Here is a 7,637-nt window from a genome sequence, read left to right as displayed (position 1 = left end):
CTTTTGTGGGTCAAGGGTGAAGTGGACAAAGTGTCAAATGAGTTGGCATGGGAACAACATTCCTATTGGTTGATGTACTCATAGGTCTAATGATTTTTGAAGCCATCAGATGGTGGTAGATTGACATCTCTTGTTAGGTCACTATGGGAAAATGATTAAACTTTCATCTTAGTGACATAGCAAGGTCTTGCCACATCTCTTGATGGGCCCAATTTGGTAGGCACAGTTGGGAATTAACATCGCAGTTAAGTTAGCAATATTGTAAAGTCATTGTGGTTAGTTTTTAAAGGTGTAGTTAGTTAAATGAAGTGGTCAAATGCATGAGGACTCGGTGAGTTGGAAAAATAAAATAACACAGGTGGTCCACGTGGCTTATTCTAGTTGCATAACTAGGTTGACTTACTAAATTTGTTGATTCATATACTGAGAAAGAAGAAAGATAGGGTTTTCTCCCAACTACTCCAAAGTTAATGTTGGGTTATTAACAATGCAAAGACATCCCTTTCATCATCTGATCATCTATTTTGGGGATTTTTGCATTGATTGGCATTATTTTTGTCATTTCCAAGGTCCTTCTAGCTAGGGTTTAGTGATTTTCATATGCCTAGGTGTGTACCTTAATCAAATCTCCTCTAGATTTGTAGTAAAGGTGAGCAGTGGTTGAGTTTGGCTTCTAGGAAAAGATGTCTTAGTTATGCCTAAGCTATAAAGGCAATTTTTGTAAATTTTGTTAAGGTCAAACCCTCTCTATTTATATGGCATTTCTCTAGCATGTTATTGTAAATCCCCTTTGCCTTACAACTATATCATACTTTGTCTTATCATTTTTAGCCATTGATGTATTGTGCAAGACCTATTTGCCTCTCATTGGTGTATTATGGATATCTACAATTTTGTATGACTATATTTCTTTGACCTATGAATGATATATAAGTGAATCTCATTTTCCTTGTGTCATCTATTTTGTTTTTCTGATTTGCATGTGATTGTTTGGCTAAAGAAAGTCTGGATTTGTATATCTTTGGTGTCATGATGGTTCAAAAGTGCATGTATGGGTAGAGATTGGTTTGAACACTCTATTTTGGTGCATCACCCTTTTAGATTATATTAGGTAGTTTTCTTTCATGCATTCCTTCTCCCTTTTCCTTCTCAAGAGTAGTTAGGTGCATCCTGATAGCAAAGGAAGCCAATCTTCTCTAGAGACTCAACCTCATAGTTCAAGTCCCATAGCTTGGAGGTTGTTTGCATGTTTCACAAGGTTGTCCTTAGGTAAAAACTTTGGACAAGGTTGCAAGCTTTTGTGACAACAGTTTTTGGCATGCCCAATGGGACAATATTCAAAAGACTTCAAAGTCTACTAGTTTTAAGTAAGAATTTCAATATCAATGTTGAGGAAACAATGTTGCTTTCAATATTTCAAGCCTTCAAGAGGCTCATATCCAAGCACTTGGTGACTCTACAGAATTCACATCTATTTCCAAGCCATAGTTGTTGTGATTCATGCCCAAAGCTGAAACATGGGCATCTCCTAGTTTCAATACCAAGAGCTTTCATTTTCCAACCCTAGAAGAAGAAAGACTAGAGCATCTCTATTACCAATTAGGAGAGCATCATTAACACATACCCCTACAAGATCAATCTCCACTCCTCTTGTTGTGAGATCCCAACCTAGAATACCATCTACTCATATCAATAGATAACTTGCCTATATGGCTAGAGCTCATGCTTTTTCCACCTTTAATGGTGGAAGTCCTCTCCTATTAGCCCAAAGACATGACATACCAGAATTAGCTCTTAAAAGTATACCTGAGTTTACTAGTGAAACCTATATTTCTCCCTTATAACATATTCAAGAGGTTGCAAATGTTTGTAATATACTTGGAATATCTAAAGATAATGTAGTAGTCAGGCTTCTAACCTCATCCTTAAAGGAAAAATCACTACAATGGTATAGAGGGTTGCCTCATAACTCTATAAGAAACTAGGATAGGTTAGGAGCAGCCCTATGCAAACATTTTGAGGATAAGAGTGATTATCTTTCACTTTTAGAGTAGTTGACTACTATAAAGAGAGCCCCCCATGAATTTATGATAGATTTCAATTATAGATTTCAAAAAACATGGGATAGAATACCAATTTTAGTGAAGCCTACCTTGGTAATGCATTCTTACATTACCTCAGAGCCTTCAAAAATGATATTGCCACTACGATCCAAACCATGGGAGGAGATACATTACCTAATGCTTATGAAATAGCAATAAGTGAAGAAAAAATATTGATACAAGGAGAAAAGTTAGCTCCAAGGCCTCCTATGCCCTTCTTCCCTGATATCCCAAATCATCAACCAATAATAGCCCCTATTCCAACACCTTCCACATCACAACCCCTTGCTCTAGCCTCTCAAGCTTCCACATCTTCAAATAGAATGGATGAAATTAAGGAGATGATACAATCTATAATGTTGAACATAGATAAGAGATTGCAAGGTCAAGAGAAGAAGTTGGAAGATAGCTTATGTGTGATGCTAAAAGTGAGCAACAAGGGGGTGACTTTGGAGAGACGACAAGCCCAAGGTACTAAGGCTCCTCAACTAAAATATTATCAAACTCCAAAAAATGATAGGCCTCCAATTCATAATCATGGGAACACTTCTTTTAATCAAAGTGGGTAGAATAATCATGATTCTACTTCAAATGAAATTCAAAGTAGGGTCTTAGTCACTCAAAATAATATGGCTCAAGATCAAGATTTTTATCCCTCCTAAAATTACTCCTATGCCTATTGTATGTGTCAATAGGCTAAATCTTATTTAGCTTTGACCACTCAAGAGCCTACAATAGGGAAATCATACAAGGAGAGCCAACCTAAAGATGCCTCACATATGCAAAGATAGGGTGATTTCTCCTTCATGAATAATCAAGTGGAGGAACATTGTAATGTAAACTAGGATTTTGGTGCTCACAATACCAGGAGCAAAAGAAGAGCTATTGAAGAATTTACTACTCCTCCTCCTAATCAGGCTTCAACATCAAATGCAATAGCTCATGTACAAGCAATAAATAATAAATCCAATGATCCTCAACAACAAAGACAAAATAGTAGCAAAGGAGATGTGAATAGTCCCCAAGTTATTCCATCTCAACCTCCTATACATACAACTCCCATAGCTTCTACCAAAGAATCTAATACATCATTTAATGTGGTATATCAGATGAAGAAGACAAATATGAATATTTCTATGTGGGATGTTGTTGCTGCTATACCTATGCAAAAGAGGTTATTGCAACAAGAATTGGAGAGCATTGAACCAAAGGATCAGCCATTAAGCATGGAGAATGCCACAAGTCTTGTACAACCATCAAAGGAGATATAAAAAAATAAAAAGGTCAAGCCTCCACCATTCTATGTTTCTTTGATTACAGGGGATAAGCTAGTCCATAATTGCATGATTGATTAAAGGGCTAGTAGTTTAGTAATGCCTAAGTGTGTAGTTGATATCTTAGAAATGAAATATGAGCCCATTGTTAGGGATGTATTGTAGTTGGATGGTAGTACTGTCAAGACTTTAGGAATCCTTAAGAATGTTGATATGGCTCTACATGCATGCCCTGGTTGTACTGTGGTCCAAGATATATCAGTTGTTGAAGTCAAGCCACACTTTGCCTTTTGTCTCTCAAGAGATTTCACTACCCAAATAGGTGGTTACATATCTTCTAACTGGTCATACATGTTTTTTAGAAAGAGATATGGAACCAAGGATTCAATAAGAGCAAAGCCTCTAGCCCTCCATCATATTGAGCCCTACACTCCTAATCTCATAAGTATGAATTGTAATATCTTAGAGATAGTTGAAAATGATATAGTAAATGAGCCTGCTACTTCCCTAGCAGACACACCTGATTTTATCTTAGATAAATGGGCTAACACATACTAGTTTGATCCTATATCAAAAACCCTAGAGACAAAACTTAGTACTTATTGTATATCAGAAAGGGATGCTCTTGTCCCTAACCTAATGAAGAGAAAAGAGGATACAAGTGGGGTATGGAGCATGTACTTTGATGGATCAAGAAATAAAAATGGATCAAGGGCTGGTGTGATGTTGATTTCTCCTACATTAGAAAGGTACTACTTCCTATTTAGGCTCCAATTTAGTTGTACTAATAATGTGGTTAGTATGAATCCTTGATTTTAGGTGTCCTACTTGCTCAAAAAAGAGGAATTCAACCATTAAGTGTATATGGAGATAGTGAGTTAATTGTCCATCAGGTGAGAAATCAGAATGTCACCAAAAATGGTTTGCTCAAGTCTTATAAACATAGAGTATGGGATTTTCTTGAAGGTTTCAATGCATTCAATATTCAAAGCATCCCTAGGAAAGAAAATAGTCATGTTGATAAACTTGCAGTAGTGGGTGCATCTTATGATGTGCCAAAGAGCCTTGAAGATGAGAAGAAGCAGCATATTAGGGTAGCGGTTAGGCCTAATATCCCTTATAATAATGTCAACTGGAAAGTGTTTGAGTCTGATGCACAAATTATGAGTTTCTTGGAAAATGAAGCAAAATTTTCAAATAGAAACCAATCTAGGTTGCATCACTAGTATGGGGATCGGATCATCAATCTCAATTCCAACAAGTTTCCTAAGGTCTCATTACCTTAGAAAATTTCTTCAATCCTTATGACCAAGCAAGGGATAGAGGAATGAACCTAGCTACTAGCAGGGATGATCACACACCAGTTGTGGTTGTTGATGGAAAGAACTTAAACATGGGGAAGGTATGTACTGAAATTGAGCAAGAGAATCTCACTTATCTATGTCAAGATTTTAATGATGTATTTTCTTGGGCATATGATGATTTGAAGGGTTTTGACCCAAGTTTGTTTTAGCATACCATAGATTTAATTGATAATGTCAAACCTATAAGGTAGAAATAGAGGCTAGCAAACCCTAAAATTGACCCCTTAATGAGAAAAGAGCTATCCAAGCTAATTGAGGCTAATATAATTTTTCCTATCAAGCACTCATCATGGGTAGCAAAGCTTGTCCCTATTAGGAAGAAGAATGGAGAAATTAGATTTTGTGTGGACTTTAGGGACCTTTACTAGGCATTCCTTAAGGATCATCATCCCCTTCCTTCCACAGAGTAGATCTTGTCCAAGGTTAGTGGTTCAAATAGGTTCTCATTTCTTGATGGATTCTCTAGTTATAACCAAGTGTTAGTTAAAGAGTCTGATAGATACAAGACTGCATTCACCAAAAAATGGGGCACCTATGCTTATAGCAAAATGCCTTTTGGGCTAACAAATGCAGTTGCCACATTCAAAAGGCAATGGAGATGGCCTTCAAGAACATGATTGAAAGGTTTGTGTTGGTATATCTTGATGATATCACAATGTATTCAAAAAATGTAGTACACCATTTGGGCCATCTCAAACAAGTATTCATAAGATGTAGAGAGTATGGTGTGTCATTAAATACAATCAAGTGTGTCTTTGCCACCAGTCAAGGGAAATTGTTAGGACACATTGTATCTAAGGATAGTTTAACCATTGATCTAGAGAGAACTAAAGCCATACTTTCTCTCTCCCTTCCTAAACACAAGAAAGGGTTGCAAAGTTTCCTTGGTAGAATAAGTTTTGTGAGAAGATGTATCCCTAATCTTGCTACCATGGTGAAATCTCTTACAACTATGCTTAATAAAAACATGGTCTTTGCATGGACAAAAGAAAGGAAGACAAGTTTTGAAGAGATCAAGGCGGTCATAGCTTCAACTCCTACCCTTATCAACCTCAATTTTGATAAGGACTTCATTGTTTACAACTTAGGAGGTGAGGCAAGTATTTCTACTATCTTGACTCAAGAAAATGGTAAGAATGAATAACATTCCATATCCTTCTTTAGAAAAGGGCTTAAGGAATATGAAGACAAGTACAGTTGTGTAGAGAAGCAAGCCCTTGTAGTTATAAGGGCTTTGAAGAAATTTAGGCACATTCTATCTCATAACAAGATCCACTTATTGGTCCCTCATGCAAGTGTTAAAGATTTCCTTTTGAGCAAGGATATTAGTGAGAAGAGAGTCGGATGGGTCACTAAGGTAATGGAATATGATGTTGACACCCAAATCACCAAGTTGGTAAGAAGGAAAGGATTGTGCAAATAGATGATCTCATCTCTGTTAGATTAGGTGAAAAACTAATCTCCCAAGAACACTTGCATGCATAACCCTGTCACATGGATGAAGCAAAGAATAGAAGCAAGAAAAAATTGTGGAGGCCAAAAAGCCAGATTCATCTTATGGACATGCAAAGAGAAAATTTCTATTATGCCAATAAGTGAACTAAAATGGAATTGATAATTACAAACAGGTGAATCCTTATAAAGGAATCATGAAACTCGAAAAGGGAAACTAAATCCTAAAAAAGCTAGGTTGCACAATATAATTAATAAAATATTAATTATATGCACCTACAAGATAGCTTAAGAAAACAAGAGTAATAGGAAACTTAATTAATTAAACCAAAGTGATTTAATTAATAAGTGCGAACAACTAATTACTCTAACACCCCCCCTTAAGCGAAGCTTAGGAGGTAAGCTAACCTAGCACAACTAAGAAAGCAGGAAAAGATGGGTCCCGACAACAAGGCCTGATTAGGTACCCAAATACAAGAAAAAGAACTAGATGAAGGAAACTAAGCCTCCAATCTAGGAAATGTCCCAAAGAGAGGAACAAAAAAGAGCATGAAGCTGCAAACACTATCAGAAGAAACTACTAGAACCCCCACTGAAATAGTGCATGACTAGGTAGAGAAGACAAAGTCTGAAGAGCTGATCAATCAAAGAGGTGACCTCCAAAAGTAGGAATGAATGAGTGTCTATATAGTAGATGAACCATCTCACCGAAATGCATAGGTGCCTATCCACTGCATCCGCCTAGTACATAGGAACAAAAATTGAATATGTAGATCACTCAACCAAACCAAGGAAGCAATAGAGCCAACAGGTGAACCCCCCCATAATGCTGAACAAGGAGAGGGGTGACAGGAACACTAAAATGCAATGCTAAAACCATCTGCAAGAAGAAGAATCAGGAACACCAACAGTGCAATAGAAGTACAAGCACAGGATAAAGGGTGGTGTCACTGACACATTGCATGGGCTAATGTTGTGGAAGGAACACTCACTTGACAAAGGTGGATGAGCACAAAATGGAAAAACATCATGACCCCCCATGGCACTTTATAACTGAGTGTGACTACAAACAAACACAAGGTGTACAAGATCCCAGATATGCAAAAGCAGGCACTTTATCTCAGTGTGTTTATAGAAAAAAGAATGCAATAGAAGAGAAGCATACAATGCTCAGAAGTCAAAAAGAAGAGTGAACCAGAAGAACAGAAGAAGAGATCCCAGGACCTGTAGAAACTAAGTAATCCGCCAGAGTGCGAAAGTGCAAAACTCAGAGGAGAAAGAACCTAGAGAAGAATCTGGAAAAAAAAACTTAACAACTGAATAACTCATAGAACCAGCTTTCCAACGATATAAAGTGAGCCCAAAAAAGAGTCTGAATGAGTGAGATATGGCTCCCGAAAGGAAAAATAGAACATCTAGCTTTGCCTGCCAAAATAGGAAAACAA

Source organism: Cupressus sempervirens, chromosome 7, assembly GCF_028749045.1.
Source record: "Cupressus sempervirens isolate cs-2001-9-10 chromosome 7, ASM2874904v1, whole genome shotgun sequence".
NCBI lineage: Eukaryota > Viridiplantae > Streptophyta > Pinopsida > Cupressales > Cupressaceae > Cupressus > Cupressus sempervirens.
The sequence above is the reverse complement of the archived record's forward strand: the minus strand, read 5'-3'. Positions refer to the sequence as shown.